The sequence below is a fragment of the Rhinolophus sinicus genome, chromosome 16 (assembly GCF_057876585.1).
Source record: "Rhinolophus sinicus isolate RSI-liver-muscle chromosome 16, RSI-T2T, whole genome shotgun sequence".
NCBI classification, from domain to species: domain Eukaryota; kingdom Metazoa; phylum Chordata; class Mammalia; order Chiroptera; family Rhinolophidae; genus Rhinolophus; species Rhinolophus sinicus.
Window position 1 is genome coordinate 52,254,785 of NC_142516.1, and position 16,229 is coordinate 52,271,013.

Genomic DNA, 16,229 nt, shown 5'->3' on the forward strand with positions numbered 1-16,229 from the left:
ATGACTTATAGTACTCTTATTTTGCAGATCCTACTTTGGTGATTCCTGGTCTAGTAGGATTTTTTTAGGGAAGAAAAGCTGTTCCATTGATTAGAGTATTTGTGAGAAGCCGAGCAGTTGTAGGGAAGCTGGTGGAAAATCCAGGTTCATGTCTAACCCTTGCCCCAGGCCTTAGCACCGACCACCCACACACATGAACTACCACCTCCAACCAGCCCTTTACCATCTTCCCTTCTTGTCTGGACTTCTAGGAATTAGAGGGGTCAGGTATGTGGATAGACTGGGACTTTTTTTCCCCCCTCGTCATGTGATAATTATAATGTTCCTAGTTTCTTGAGTCACATTGACTCTTGGCTCAGAGCCTTAATATGGCTGTAGAGCCCACTTGAGCTCTCAGCAAGAAGAGGTCAGAAGATATGTATAGAAATTCTACTGGCTGGGGGAAGTGGGGGTCCAGGAAAAGTGCCAGAGCCTTGTGGAAGCTTAGTCCAAGTCTTGGTAATGGGTCAGAGAGAAACCCTTAGAGAGGTTTTCTCCAACCCATGAAGAAATGGTTGGCCATACTCTTAGGCCAAGCCTGAGCCCCCCAAACACGTGGATTTTCAGAGAACTCTGACCAGGGCACCACCTGCCAGCAGCTATCACTGAGATGCAAAGACCGGGTCCCTGAGGCAGTGGCCCTGGGAGTGGGAAGAGGACTTAAGCTTTTTTTTTTTTAAAAAGATTTTATTAGGGGAAGGGGAACAGGACTTTATTGGGGAACAGTGTGCACTTCCAGGACATTTTTCCAAGTCAAGTTGTTGTCCTTTCAGTCTTAGTTGTAGAGGGCACAGCTCAGCTCCAGGTCCAGTTGCCGTTGCTAGTTGCAGGAGGCGCAGCCCAGCATCCCTTGCGGGAGTGGAACCAGCAACCTTGTGGTTGAGAGGACGCGCTCCAACCAACTGAGCCATCCGGGAGCTCAGAGGCAGCTCAGCTCAAGGTGCCGTGTTCAATCTTAGTTGCAGGGGGCGGAGCCCACCATCCCTTGCGGGACTTGAGGAGTTGAACTGGCAACCTTGTGGTTGAGAGCCCACTGGCCCATGTGGGAATCGAACCGGCCGCCTTTGGTGTTAGGAGCACGGGGCTCTAACCACCTGAGCCACCGGGCCGGCCCTAGGCTTTTTATAATAGGCTTTTAGAGACTTTTGCACTTAAACCCTTGCCACCCCTACTCCTCCATAGGTGGGCTTTCCAGAAAAGAGCCTGCCCGGATACTCTCTGAGTGGCATCTTTAAAATGTAGGACTTAATGTGGGTGCTTTTTAAAGCAGTGGATCGTGTACATCAAGAATAAACTTTCGCAATTCTTGATATTGTGAGTAGGTGCTATTTGCAGTCCTGAGTTTTGTCTTTTGGGAGTTCGGAAGGTGAACTGGCAGCAAAGGTACCATCAGAGCCCAGAATGTGACCCAGGTTAGGAAGTAATGAAGAGAACTTGAACTGTCTCATCACCCACCTGAGAGGAAGAAGAGTGCAAAGGGAAGTAGAAAACAACTTTACCCCAGATCCAAGGGGCATGTGGCAAGTGCCTTTGTGAACAATACCAAGAAAACAGCTTTGGCAAACGGGGATCTGCTGGGAGAAGAGCAGTGGGTCAGCTGCTCCAGTCCCTCAGGGGCTGTCCTACTTGTCTTATCTGTTTGCCAGGGAAATAGCCTGTCCCGAGGGGACTGTGAACACTGAGCACATAATACGACTTTTACATTCTTTTGTGACTCTTTCCAAATGTTAAGAACTACTGCTGTTATGAATAATACATGAATTCACTTTATTACTGAATTCATACTTGTTCCATTAAATACTTTCTTAATGAACAGATTCTATCATATAGAAACAGGTCTGTGAAAATTTTAGATGTTTAGAAGAGGTTCCCATGCTTTCCTAGAAAGGTTGGAAAGACTGTTACATTGTATAATTGTTTTCTCTCCGGTAGTCGTCTCCTGTTGGTTACCGATTTTGGTCATGTGATTATTCTGGAATGTTCTGGAAGGATTGAACTTTGCACAAACCTTGACTGTCTGTGTTTGGAGGGGAGGGTAGGTTAGAAGAAAGAAGAATTGGGGAGACTGGAGGTCAATTCAGTTATTGAGTCATTCTCAATCATTATTCAAAGAGATGAAATTCCATTTGACATCACTCATTGGTTGTTACTAAAATGTTGTTTAAACCAAGCCTCTTCCCTTTGAGATAAAGCGCTGCTTTCTTACCTCAGGATGTTTTCCTCTACAAAGCAGCATCCTTCCGAGGTGGCAAGTGTTCAGATTTCCCTTCACAGTTGTCACTGCTTTATGAATTTCAAAACACTTCCATGAACATCATCTCATTTCACCTTCACAGGTATATATATGTATATGAAGTTATGGAAATTCCTCAGAGTCACACGATTAGTGGAGAAGCTGGAACATGAACTTAAAACTTTTGGTTCCGTCAGCTCTGAAACAGGTCATCTGAATTTCTCTAGCAGGTCATGCCTTGGTGCCCTTTCCAATGGTATTCTTTAAATCCTTGTTCAGTGTTGACTTAGAGCTGAGAAGATGAGCACTCTGTGAGGGAAGCGTAGGTGCTAGACATGGAGGATGCTAGACATAGCACCCCCAGTTTTTCTTGTCTTCTCAGCAGAAGACCTGCTTTGTCATCTTTTGTTGCCCAAACATTCCCCTGGGAAGTTATATTAGTCAGGATTTTTTTTTCTGTAATGTAAGTGGCTGAAAACAAATAGGCTTAAGCAAAAATGGGAATGTATTGACTCTTTTAAAGGAAAAGTCCAAGGATGCATCTCATTTGGGTCTCGCTGGATCCAGGAGCTTAAATGATGTCATCAAGACTCATTGCTTTGCTTCATATCTCTGGTCTTCTTTCTCCTGCTCCATTCTCTAGCAGGCTCTCCTCATGGATGGTGTCAAGAGATTGTCACAAGTTCTCGGCTTCTATCCTATACTCTCAGCAGCCCCAGTAGAAAGAGCCTCTCTGTCTAATAGTTCCTAACAATATCCCCAAAGAGTTCAAAGACCTGGAATTGACTTGGGTCCTTTGCCCAACCAGGAATCAATCAGAGGGATTGGCTGCTCTAATTGGCCACGCCTGGGTCACATGCCAACTCCTAGAACCTGGTGGAGACAAACCACATGGGAGTCAAACTCCCAAAGCACATGCACTGAAAGTGGAGGAGGTGGTCTCCCAAGGAAAACATGGCTTGTATCAGGAGATAAGGAAATGGATGCTGGGCAGTCCAAGGCAGCAAATATGTAACACAAAAATGTTCTCTGTCCTCCTAACACCCAGCAACTTATTAAAACATTCCCTTAAACAACATTCAGAATGCTCCCTGAGTAAAATGCTCATCAGTACAATTTATTCTATTACATTACAGGTGGGTTCCCTAGGCATTTTCCCAACTGGCTCCCTCTTATTCCAGCTCTGTCTTTACCAGGTAAGGAAGTTGGAGAACAGAGGGAGTTGGCCCGGGACAGAGCAGAGTTCAGACCAGCTCCTGGCCCTAAACCATTGGCTATTAGACTAGTAAGCACTGCTGACCCTGCCCCTTGGACAAGCCCAGGAGCACAGTCTTGCTTGTCCAAAACCCACCCTGGTTCTGCTAGGACCTGCGGTTGGTGTAGGTTGTGGCTGCACCAAGAGATCTCCAGACTGAGACATTAAGCCAGCACGGTCCAGCTTAAGGCGCTGCAGAGGGTGTGTCAGTGTGGCCACTGCAGTGAACTCTGTAGCATTCCAAATATGTGCATTGATTTAGGTAAAAGAGCATGCTTACGAGTCACCAGAGAGAAGCCACCTGGAAGAATACACTCTAGGTTGTGAATAGGAGTGGCCTAGGCGTGTGAGATTGGGATGGGGACATTTACTTGTTGCTTCCTGTCATTGCGTTGTTGGAGTGACTTAGAAGGAGGCACTGAGCTGCCCTGGGATATCTGGGGGCATCACTCTGGGCTCTGAATACTAGTTGTGAGGAAGACTGGAGAAGGGCCTCGGATGGGGAGCTGGGGGTGAGAGAAGACTCGGGATCCAAACATGAGGCTGCCACAGACCCAGAAAGTTGTCTTCCAAGGATAAGGACTTTTTCTCGCAGTGGCACTCACCGTACTAGGCAGTACACTTGGCACACTGGCCCTAACGCTGTCTAGACCCTGTTAACTGGGCATGATGATCCTGCCCCCATAATTCTGGCCTTTTTCCTTCTGGGCAGTTTTACAAAGCGTAAGAGAAGAATCCCTAAACCAGCTGCACCTAGAGTTTGACCTAAAAGGGAATTGTTCAGCGTATTGTCTAGGCTTCATTCTAAATGACTTTAGACATGTTTGTCATATGTGTCCTAAAAAAATTTACCATTGCTGAGGACATCTAGAGTAATAAAGTGTAAAATCTAAAAGCTACAGAGGGTTTCCTAGGTATTTATGACAAAGGGCTCCTCTTTAGAAATAGGGATCTCGTCTTCCTAGGTGATTGCTTTGAGGAAGACGCGATTCATTTGCGTGAGCAGGGACGCCCTTCACATCACTGACCTGAGAATGCCTGGTGGCCCCAAATGTACGTGGGACTCCCCTTCTTGCTTTTCTCTCGCTGATGATTGCTTCCCAGGGGGGTCTGGGTCTATCCCCACCTTTCTTTCATCCCTTCTCTTGCACTAGTGAAATCTACAGTGGCCAGGTTGGCGGTGGCCATGGGTGTATCATTTTGCAACATTGGTACGTGGATGCTATAGTTCTGGGCCATTATGGACCTCATAGTTCTGGGCCACTGAGTTTTTCTTGTTTTTTTTTGTTTTTATAGAGTCTACAAGAAAGAAAGAGCTAGTATAGGGGGTAAAATGGAGTCATTTTTTCCTTTTCTGTTTCCCCTTATCAATGTAAACAAAACCCTTTAGAAAAGTGCAAAAGAGATGTACCTGGAGTAAGATGAAACTCTCAACCATCCAGGGATGGGCACTAGAAGGAGATGCCCAGAGGGGTAGGTTGAGGCATATGAGTATGGAAGCAAGCTGGACACAGCGTGCTGGCCAAGAACTCTACTTTGTGTCTCGCTGGGGCCATTTGGCTAAATGTTTGCTGGGCCTGCAGTAATGCCGGCACATGGAATGGTGTGGGAGTAGGTTGTCCTTATGGGTAATCCCACCCTTAAGATGTGACACATATTTTAGTAGTATATCAAAAACTGAAATCAATGCAAAACAACACAAAAAACAACAAAAAAACCCAGACCCAGGATTTCATTTCTTTCATCCATGACAATCTCCATTAAACAACCATCTTGGTGGCCTTGGAGATTCCAACCTTTCTCAAGCTGGGGAAGAATTTGGTGAAGTGTGAGCCTATCCCATAGCTCTCTCCTCTTCCAAAAGCCGAGGGCTCAGGTTGGGCTCTGAGGTGAGTAAAGAGAAGAGTGAGGGCTCTTCAGGGCCCTGCCCCGTGGTTTGGACAGTTAAGGGGTGGGGCGAGGGAAAGAGAGACAATGGCACTGGCCATGCCTAGGGGAGGCGCTCCTGGTACCCAGAAGCCTCACCTGCATTCATTTGCTGCTGCGGGATCTCGGTCACCAAAACCTGTCTGGAGTGAAGGACAAGAACAGGTGTCATTGGTGCTGATGTCACGTGAACATTACATTAATATAAAATCCAACTGCATGGAGCCGGTGCTGGGAATCAAGGATCTGACATCTCCTAGATTTTTGTTTTCTAAAGCCCCACCTTGCTTTCCTTACTCTTTAGGTTATTCTTTTTTTCAGTAGGAAAGTGGCTCCCCTCCACACCCCCACTCTCAGCAGCTGCCCTCACAATTAGCCGGAGGATCAGGAATGTCCAGGTGGGAGGGCCTCCCAACAGGTAGAGTGAGGAGCCAGCTGAGGAGGAAGGAGATTATGGTCTTTCCAGAAGAAAAACTCTAGAGGCAAAATGTGTGAGTAACAATAACCGGCTCAACTTCTGCATCTCTCTTGCAGCTCTTTGAGACTACATTTCCCGCACAAGCGTGGCGCTCTCAGCATAGGTGCCTTTATCCTACTGCTGATGTGCCAAATCATCTCCAGCTTCTATGAATTTGCAGTGGAGAACAGGCAGCCAAGCTGGGGTCTCTCCTGTGTGTCTCTCTTAGGGACAGAGATGCCAGGTTTTGTGCTTGCTTCATTTCTTGTCCCGCCCCCTGCCCCCCACTTCCCTCCCTTTCTTGTGCCATGATTGGCTGTCCAATGGTAGTGTTGGAGCATGTGGCTGTTGGGAAAAGAGAAGGAAAATCCCTGTTCTCCAGGATGGCTACCACACACAGTGCCCAGACACAGCCCGGGAATGGGGCTTTGGGTGCCCCCTGTTGGGTGGCAGTGCCTGTCTCGCCGCTGGCTCTGCCATACCACGTAGGTCTCACTGTCTCTGTTCTCCCACCTTACAGCTAGTCATGGATGCCATCTTCCTCAGATGTTTGACTTCCTTGGAAACTGGGCTCTGAACTTAATTCCACTGAGGTTGACCATGGGCCACCCTATTAGAATTTCCATTTAGGCCTCCAGTTTCCCTAGAGCAGAAGGAAAACACATTGTGAAAATGGAGCAGCAGAGTAGGAAAGTGATCTAAGGACAGTCGTTCTGACCTAATTAAAATTACAACCCTGATGGCAGGCAGTGAGTGCAGCATCTTCTGTACCTGAAGCCATCACCCATATAGCACTTCATGTTTTGGGGACTGTATTTGTTTTCTAGTGCTGCTGTAACAAAGTATCACAAACTGAGTGGTTTAAAAAATAACAGAAACATATTGTCTCACCCTTCTGGAGGCTAGAAGTCCAAAATCAGGGTGTTTGCAGATTTGGTACCTGCTGAGGTAGAATCCCTTCCATGCCTCTCTCCTAGCTCCGGGCGTCCTTGGCGTCCCTTAGCTTGTCGTCGCATGGCTGTAATCCTCCATCTTCACAAGGTGCTCTCCCTGGGTCTCTGTCTTCACATGGCTGTCTTATAAGGACACTAGTCATATTGGAGTAGGGGCTCATCCTACTGCAGTAAGACCTCATCTGAACTAATTACATCCTCAATGGCTGTAATTCCAAATAAGGTCACATTCTGAGGTACTCCCACATACCTTTTGTTTTTCTTTGGGGGGGGGGGGATGGGAGTGGTGAGCGCACACAATTCAACCCATAAGAAAGACGAAATGCTGACCTGCAGCAAGTGGACCTGGAAGGAATTATCAGGGTAACTTGCAAACCCTGCCAAAATAGTGGTCTTATTAATTTTACAGGGACAGTTGTCTAAACTCCAAGACTTCATACAACCCTGTATTTGTATATATTGTTCTATGAGGATTTTGGTGGCAAGGAATACACATGAACTTATGAGTCAGCGCTGTTTGGGTTGCAAGTGATTAAAATCCCAATTCCAGCTTGCTTAAACAAAGAAATAAAAACAATTTATTGGCTTAAATAACTTGAAAAATCTAGGGTGGATCTGGCTCTAGGCAGGATAGAATCTGAGGCTCAAATGATATCTTCAAAGGTCCTTCTCTCTCTTTCCATCTCTTGGGTTTACTTGTGTCTGCTTGGTTTCAGACAACATCTCTTCGCAAAGAGGGTAAAATGATGCTGAGTGTCCCAAACTCACATCATCTCAGGTTAGCTACCCCCACTCCCTATATAATCCTAGGGAAGACATTGGCCTTATTTGGATGATGCACCCGTGCACAAACCAATCGTTGTGACCAGGGGGATAGGTTTGTGCATGGGTACATGATTGTACCCATGATTGACTTGGGTGATTGACCTGCCTGGATCATGTGCTTACCCTTGGTGGGGGCGTGGTATCCATGGTGGTTTGTCCTACTACAACCTCATGAAAATTGAGGGAGGAATTCTCCCAATTCAAAAGAAGAGGGTAGGGGAACACATTGTTAGACAAACACTATAGCTGCTGTGATTCACTATATACTTCAAGCTGGCTTAAAGAAAAAAGGAGGAATTTATTATAAGGATATAGGGGTGTCATGGAATGCAAGGGTGGGCATACAGCTGGGCCTTAGGAAAAAACTTGAAAGCTATCAGACAGCTTCTTTCTGCTGATACACTTCATTTTCTGTTTCTGAAATCCTCCTTTCTTTACTTCTTATTTTACCTAGTGGGAAACCTTCCTACACCCTCCCAGGTTTCACCTCCTTCCTTCAAGGAACTAGACTAATTTAAAATTCCCAGGGAAGAAAATATGATTGGCCCAGCTTGTGTCAAACTTCACTCCCAAACCAATCAGTTATGCTCAGGAGGGTGGGGGTGGGGATAGGGGGTCACACACCAGAAACATGGTATATACAGAGGAGAAGAATCCAGTAAATACCCAACATATGTCAATTAATCTAAAAGTATGAGTTCCCTAGGGTTATCCAAAAGATCATTTATTCTAAGACCTTCAATTTGCAGATGAAGAAATAGAAGCTTGAAAAGATTAAGACCGACTCAAGATATCATAGGTGCACACAGAGGCCAAATAATGACTTGGCTAGAACTAGTGTCCTGGAATTTCCGTTCCCGTTTCTTCTACAGTGCCGCGTTTGCACCAGGCATGTTTGCTTAATTTATTGAGCATCTATATATACCCAAGTGCCTTGTTTTTAAACTATAGGATCTCATGTGAGCCTCACAATCATCCCCTGAATTAGGTGCTATCGGTACCCCATTAGGTATGGGGCTCTTGGTCTTGGGGTTTGTTGGAAGAAACAGACACTGCCCCAGATCTTTAGTTTTTGGCAATTAGAAAGCAGAAGGAATTTAGAACAAGGAATGAGGTGCTTACAAAATCATTGGAAGGGCTGGAGGAGAGGGAGTTACTAGGCTTTTGGTCTCAAGGTCATTTCACCACAGCTAAGATCTGGAGGTTTGCTGACCTGTTGTTCTGTCACTGTTGTCTGTCAGGCCGTGACTGTTGTCACCGCCACCCACCCACCCCACAGAGGGATGTGGAGTCTTGCCCCTGCCAGCACTCCCATTTGCCAGAGCCCACTTATTGACCAGAAACTCCATGGAGAGATGGCAAAGTGGAATTGCCTTCTTTCCACTTTCCAAATCTCACATGAACACACCTAACTGGCAGAACCAATTCACATCCAGAAACATAGCTGCAAGGAGACCTGGGAAATATATTCTCAGCTTCCCACCTTCTCTACATAGGAGGTGAAATAGTTCAAGAAAGCCAATTGAAGTATGCATCCCACCCAAATCTACATGTTTTCTGCTGTCCCTCTTTTAAAATGTATAATTTCCATGTCAAAGTGCATAGATGTTAAGTGTACAGTTTGAAATGTTGACAAATGCGTGCACTCGTGGAAGCTACACCCGAATCAAGAAATAGAACATTTCCATAACGTGCCTCTTTCCAGTCAATATTCCCGCCTCTCTCTCAGAGGTGATCAATGTTCTGATTTCATCAGCTTGCTTTGCCTAATAATCACAAAACAGTATTCCCCACTCCAGGACCTAAATAGAACCATGCAATATGTATTCTTCTGTTTCTAGCTTCTTTTGCTTAAAATAATATCTGAGAAATTCAGTCGGGTTCAGTGTATCAATGGTTCTATCCTTTTCAGTGCTGAGAAGTATTCCACTGTATGAATGCATCAGATCTTTTTACCAGTTAATGGATATTGACATTGTTTTCAGTTTTGGACTATTACAAAAATAGCTGCGTAAGTCTGTTTTTTAGCAAACATTCCTCGTAATTATGATGCAAGTGGACCACATTTTGAGCAACACTGCTCTAACGCAGAAAACTGAAGTTTAGAAAGGCTAAGTAAATTGTCCAAAGCCACACAGCCAAGAAGACTTTGAAGCTAGAAGGGGATTCAAAAGCCCACGCTCTTCCTTCTTGCAGAGTAGACTTGAGCATAGCAGCTGGAAGAGTTGGCAGAGGACCCTCAGGACTGAAACAGAATTCCATGACAGCATCAGAGGAGGGCCTTGAAAATAAGGCATATGTTTCCATTACCAATTACTTCATAGCCAGACCACCAAAACTTTGGCTTAAACAATAATTATTATGATTCTGTGGCAGGGCCTGGTGGTTCCTGGGTTGGTCATGCCTACGCTCTCTCATGTGGCTGCATTCAGCTGACAGGTCCACTGGATTCTGGACTCAGCTGGGCTGGCTAAGATAGCTGCACTTCTTTCTCCATGATCTTTCATCCTCACGGAGCCTGGGCCAGGCTTCTCCATATGGCAGTGGCAATATTCCAACAGAGAAAGCTACAATGTACATGCACTTATCAAGCCTTTGCTTGCATATTGTGTTCTAATGTCCACTGGCCAAAAATAAGTCACGTGGCCAACTCAGAGTCAATGCAAGAGGAGGCTATCCCCAGAGAATGGTGTAAATTTCTGGATGTGTGATTCTTTGGGGGCCGTTTATGTAACAACCTATCATAGCCTGAAGGTTTATGTTTCAGAGATAATGCGGAGCTAAAGAGAGCAGAACTAGAGAGAGCCAGGGAATTAATAACAGAGGATTAAAGAAAATTTGAAAGGAGCCAGGAAAGATCAAAAGAAATACCCTTTGAAGGAAGGGCCCATGGGGATGTAAAGTACAGCATAGGGAATATAGTCAATAATATGGTAATAACTATGCACAGTGCCAGTGGGTACTAGACTAGTCAGGGGGATCACGTCTTAAATTATATAAATGTCTAACTACTACGCTGTACACCTGAAATTAATATAAAATAATATTGAATGTCAAAATAAATAAAGTGTAAAAAATGCAATCAGTCAAAAAGGAATTCAATTTCGGAGGAATTCAAAAAGAAAAAAACAGGAAAAAATAAAAAAGGAAGGGCCCATGTCCTCCTGGTCATTTTTGTGGCCCTCACAGCACTCAAGGCAGAGTTTTACATACAGGAAGATTTTCTAAACGGAATCAAAATATCAGTGGTAACGCTGGGATGTTAGGGCCTAGAGATAGGATGGCTAAAGGATAATACACTGAAAGACGCCAGACTTCTTAAGCTTGGAAGGACAAGTGCTAACAGGAGAAGCAGTTAAAACTGACATGAAGACAGGCAGCATAGAGGATATGAACACGTGCTGCTCCCATAAACAAACTGTATGTCCACTCTTTCAACCCGTGCTTATTATCTGCTAGATGCTATGCAAAGGACTGGAGCTTTGCTTCTCAGACTGTGGGTCCCAGAACGTGTGGAATACCTAGGTGATGGTCCGAAATGGCTGAGAGAAGTGTCTAAGTGGATGGGCCTAAGACACTTCCCCTGATTCCATGTTCTTCCTGTAACCTGTAGGGGGATCACTGCCTGCCCCAGGGGGGCACATAAGTTGTGCCCTTATCACTTCAGTGCAAAACAGAATAGCTATCCGCCAGCACCTTTATATTCCGCTCGAGGACTTTCTGTGGCCACTCCCGCTGTAGAGGGAGCAGTCATCAACCAAAGACAGACAGGTGTTGGTGTAAGATATTAAAATCAAACCAATTATTCTTTACCAACCTAGAAGCAAAGAGTGCCCATTATTCCACTAATGAAAATACAAGTGCTGACAAAAATACAAAAGACTGCAGTCTTGTTAATAGCTTTCTACTTAGAAACATTCAGTGAAGATTAAAAACCAAGTCCTTCTTTGCATTTCTGCAGCTGTCTTCTCCTTGGTTTCCTGACTCTAATCTTGGTTTCCCTTCAACCCACTTTCTGCACTTCTGAGCGACCTTTGAAATGCAAGTATGATCTTTAAGCTTTGTAAGAACAGAGGTGATGTCTCTTAGTCTCCATTGTATCTTCAGCACCTAGTAATGTCTACACATAGGAGGCACCCAGTAAATATTACTGACTGGATATTATTGGAAACCCCCAGCCCATGAACAGGGTATGTCCTAAAAGACGTCTCTTGTAAGGAGGTCCTTTAGAATTTGGAATCCGTTTGGCCATCACAATGATAGGTGGTTTTTAGCATGTCAGACCAGCTTATAAAGACCAAGTTCACCCATGCATGATGTATCCTAACCCTAGTCCCCACTGTCTTGGTTCCCTTGAGCAGGGCAGCATAAGATGAAGGGGGGAGGAGGAAGAAATAGAAAGGTAGGCCTAATGGTACCGTTTGAAATTAGATCCTTTGTCATTAACTTGTTCCTTCTTCACCGTCCTATTTTGTACTTCTCTGTCCCGTTCACCACTATCTCCTCCCCAAAATAAAGTACCCCGCCACCTTCATCACACTGCTAATCACAATCCTCTTCCCTGAGTGCAAATAATTTCAAGTATTAAGGGGAAAATGGCCTGATGGAGCAAATTCATACTCCAGATGGATGGTTAACAGCTCTTGTGACCTTCCTAGAGATATTTGCAGTTTCCTAAAATCAGCTTATATTAAGTTAATCTTTAATTAGTGGAATTCACTGTAATAAGGAAATGAAATATATATATGTATATATATTTATATATATATACATATATATATTTATATGTATACACCTACTCCCATATATCTTTCACTATATATATAGTGAAAGATATATGGGAGTAGGTACTCTCATTAACTCTTCAGCCTTGTTTTTCAGATTCTCCCCCTAGGCCTAATCATCTGCATTATTCTGGATTTTTCTACCTTTAGGTTCTTTAAAGATCCTTCCCTGCCTCTTTTTCCCTACAACTATTCCCACTGATCTTGTTGACAAGGGGACATTTGAGTGACCACAACTGTAGGTGGGAGGGCCTACACAGACCCGTTTTCCATTGTCTTTGCTAATTTGCCCCATCCTTGGTGGCTTTCTTCCAGCAGTGTGCACATTTGACCTTGTTCTCCCTCTGGGGACACTGGAACCAAGCCCAACATCAAACTGGTCAGTGCTCAAAGAGCAAGAACCAGGACAATTAGAACCAGGAGAGACTTTCTAACTGGACAGTTTGGGGATTTCCATTCTAACATTTGTATCCTCTTTAATTCTGTGTTATTCAAATCCATTTATATTCAGTCACCACAAAGGACTCTGTGGCCAGGGGATTTCTGCTTTTGCAGCTGTGGGAAAGAAATTGGATTAGAAAAGATTAAAGTGATTCTTGCCCAAAGTCACACTTAAAAGAGAGCCCGTCTCATAGTCCCCTAATCCTCTATTTTTTGATAATAAGTAGGTGCTTCATATCACTTAAAATATAAGATTTTCCTTAATAAGCTTGAAGATTAGCTCTTCCCTCTTGAATCAGAAAAAAATAATACATTTATATTTGCAGCATTTCCCCATTGGCCTGAGATAGCATTTCTCAAAGTATGTTGTTCCATTGAACACTAGTTATTTTTAGAAGAGTTTCAAATGCAAAAGTCTACTCTCTGCCATCTTGGATACTTAAAGTATACATCAGCATATTAAAGATTCCGGGAAGTCCTGCAACAATAAATCCACAGTTTGTTGAACTCAGCAATCCCCACTCTTGCTTAAGAATTTTCTCCCTCTCTTTCTCCCTCTCTCCCTCCCTTCTTATTTGCCCTTCCCCTCTCTTTCTTCCCTTTCTCATTTGCTTCCTTCCTTTTCATGAAACACCATTACCAAGTAATATACTTTGGGACATATTGAAATATTGGCTTAAGATAAACAGAAATGAAAACCAGTTTAGAGTAGGCCACTAATTTTCTCCTGAGATCGAGGACGTACTGCTTTGGTCGTGTTCTATACGGTGCTCAGCATTACCAAGTGATAACACGAAAGGGTATTTAGTCACTGTGTCTTTGGGAAGGCTTTAACTCAGGTTAGCGATATGATGTCCTTTCACTGCACAAAAGTGCTTTGGTGTTTGGGGAACAGATGTGCAGATCTCAGCTGCACATAAAGGAGACCAGCAGGTGGGAACAGATATGTTTCTGTTGCTTGATAGTAAGTTTTGAAATTCAGTTGTTGACGTCTTCCAACTTTATTTTGCTTTTTTTTCCTTCAAGATTAGCTTGGTTATTCTAGAAATTTCTTTTCCATATAAAGTTTAAAATTAGATTGTCAATTTCCACAAAAATTAGCCTGTTAGGATTTTGATTGTGATTTCATTGACCGTTGACCAATTTGGGAAGGACTAATGCCTTAACAATACTGAGTTTTCCAACCCATGAACATGGTTGTGTTGTAATAGAAAATATGTATTTGTGCTTCATTCCTGGTTCCTGGTACAAGAACTCCAAAGTGATAAGAGTGACTTTTTTGTATGCTAATGAGATGACTGGTGGCTGGGAGCCCCTAGATAAGCTTCAGAGGGACTGGTTGACAGAAAGACCAAGGTATGATGAGAGGATTGGACCTTTCAGCCTCTCCCCACGCCGAACTCCTGGGAGGGGTGAGAGCACCAGTGGCCAATGGTTTAATCAATCATACCTACGTAGTGAAACCTCCATTTAAACCCCTAAACTATGGGATTCAGAGAGCTTCCACGTTGGTGAACGCATTGACATTCAGGGAGGGTGGTGCACGCCACCTCCCTGGGGACAGAAGCTCCTGTACTTGAGACCTTTCTAGACCTCAACCTATATATCTCTTTATCTGGCTGTCCATTTGTATCCTTTATAATATCCTTCATAATAAGCCAGCAATAGAAAGTAAAGCACTTTCCTGAGTTCTGTGATCTGTTGTAGCAAATTATTAAACCTGAGGTGGAGTTCTTGGGAACCACCATTTATAGCAGGTCAGTCAGAAGTATGGGAGGCCTGGGACTTTCAGTTGGTGTCAGAAGTGGGGGGCAGACTGAGCCGTCAAGCTGTGGGGTCCGATGCTAACTCTGGGTACTTAGTGTCGGAATTGAATTGAATCATTGGACACCCAGGTGGTATCCACAGAGTTGGAGAATTTGTTGTTGATGCGGAAAAACCCACACAATGGTACTTGTCTCCATGTATTTGCTCTTTTAATATTTCTCAGATTGTTTGGTTGTTCTAAGTGTAGAAATCTTGCACATTTTTCATTAATTGTATCCCCCATTATTTGATATTTAATAGTGCAGCTTTCCTTCCCTCTCCATTTTCTGGAATTCCCATTCCCCTTATTCTGTTTACTTTTTCTTTTTTCACAGTTCTTATAACTCCTAATATACCATATAATTTTATAGTTTATTGTTTATGTTTAATTACAATATATTATTATGTTTAATGCTTATCGTCTGTCTTTCTTCACAAGAATTTAAGCTCCATGAGAGCAGGGATATTTCTTTTGTTCTTAGATGTACCCCCAATCTTTGAAAACAATGTCTGGCACATATTAGGCACTTAATAAATAGTAATTTGATGACTATAACACAGTAAAGGAAGCTAAAAGGGGTCGAAGTGGGAGCTTAGTGAGCCATTCTGCCGTAAGTGCCACCGTGAAGCCTGACATCTTTCCTATTCTCACCTCTCAGTTTCCAACCCCAGAGAAATTAGATGCCTATATTTTTCTTCTCCCTATTCAATACTCACTATGTTTCAGTCAGACTCTCACTCTACCATGCCAATGCGTGGTCCTCTCACCAAAGTCACCAATGATTTACCTTTCACTAAACCCATTGGCTATCAAGTTTAACCTCATAGCAGCATTTGACACTTGACCATACCCTCCTGGAAACTTTTTCTTCCCTTGGCATTTGGGATACTTTCCTGATTACCTTCCTACCTTCCTGGCAGATTTTTTCAAGTCTCTTTTGCTGGCTTCTTCCCTACTTCCTGATCTTTAAATGTTAGAGTTCTTTGGTCTTTGTTAATGCCCTCTGTGATAGGCTGAATTATGTCCCCTATCCAATTCATATATTGAGTCCTAAGCCCCAATACATTAGCATGTGATATATTTGGAGATAGAGTCTTTAAAAAGGTAACTAAAGGGTTAAAATGAGGTTATTGAGGTGGGTCCTAATCTAATATGACTGGCATCCTTATAAAAAGATGACATTGGGACACAGATAGATACAGAGGGAAGACATAGGGAGAAGATGACCATCTACAAGCCAAGGAGAGAGGCCTCAGAAGAAACCAACCCTACCAACACCTTCATCTTGGACTTCTAGCCTCCAGAACTGTGAGAAAACAAATTTCTGTTGTTTAAGCCACCCCATCTATGGTACTTTATCATGGCAGCCCTAACAAACCAACATACCCTCCTTTCTTCTCCCTTTATGCTTGAGTGATTTCATTTACTTCGGTGGCTTCATCAACCATCTGTATGATGGTTCCTCTTAATCTTTTATCTCTAGTCCCAATCTCACTGCTAAGCTCCAAA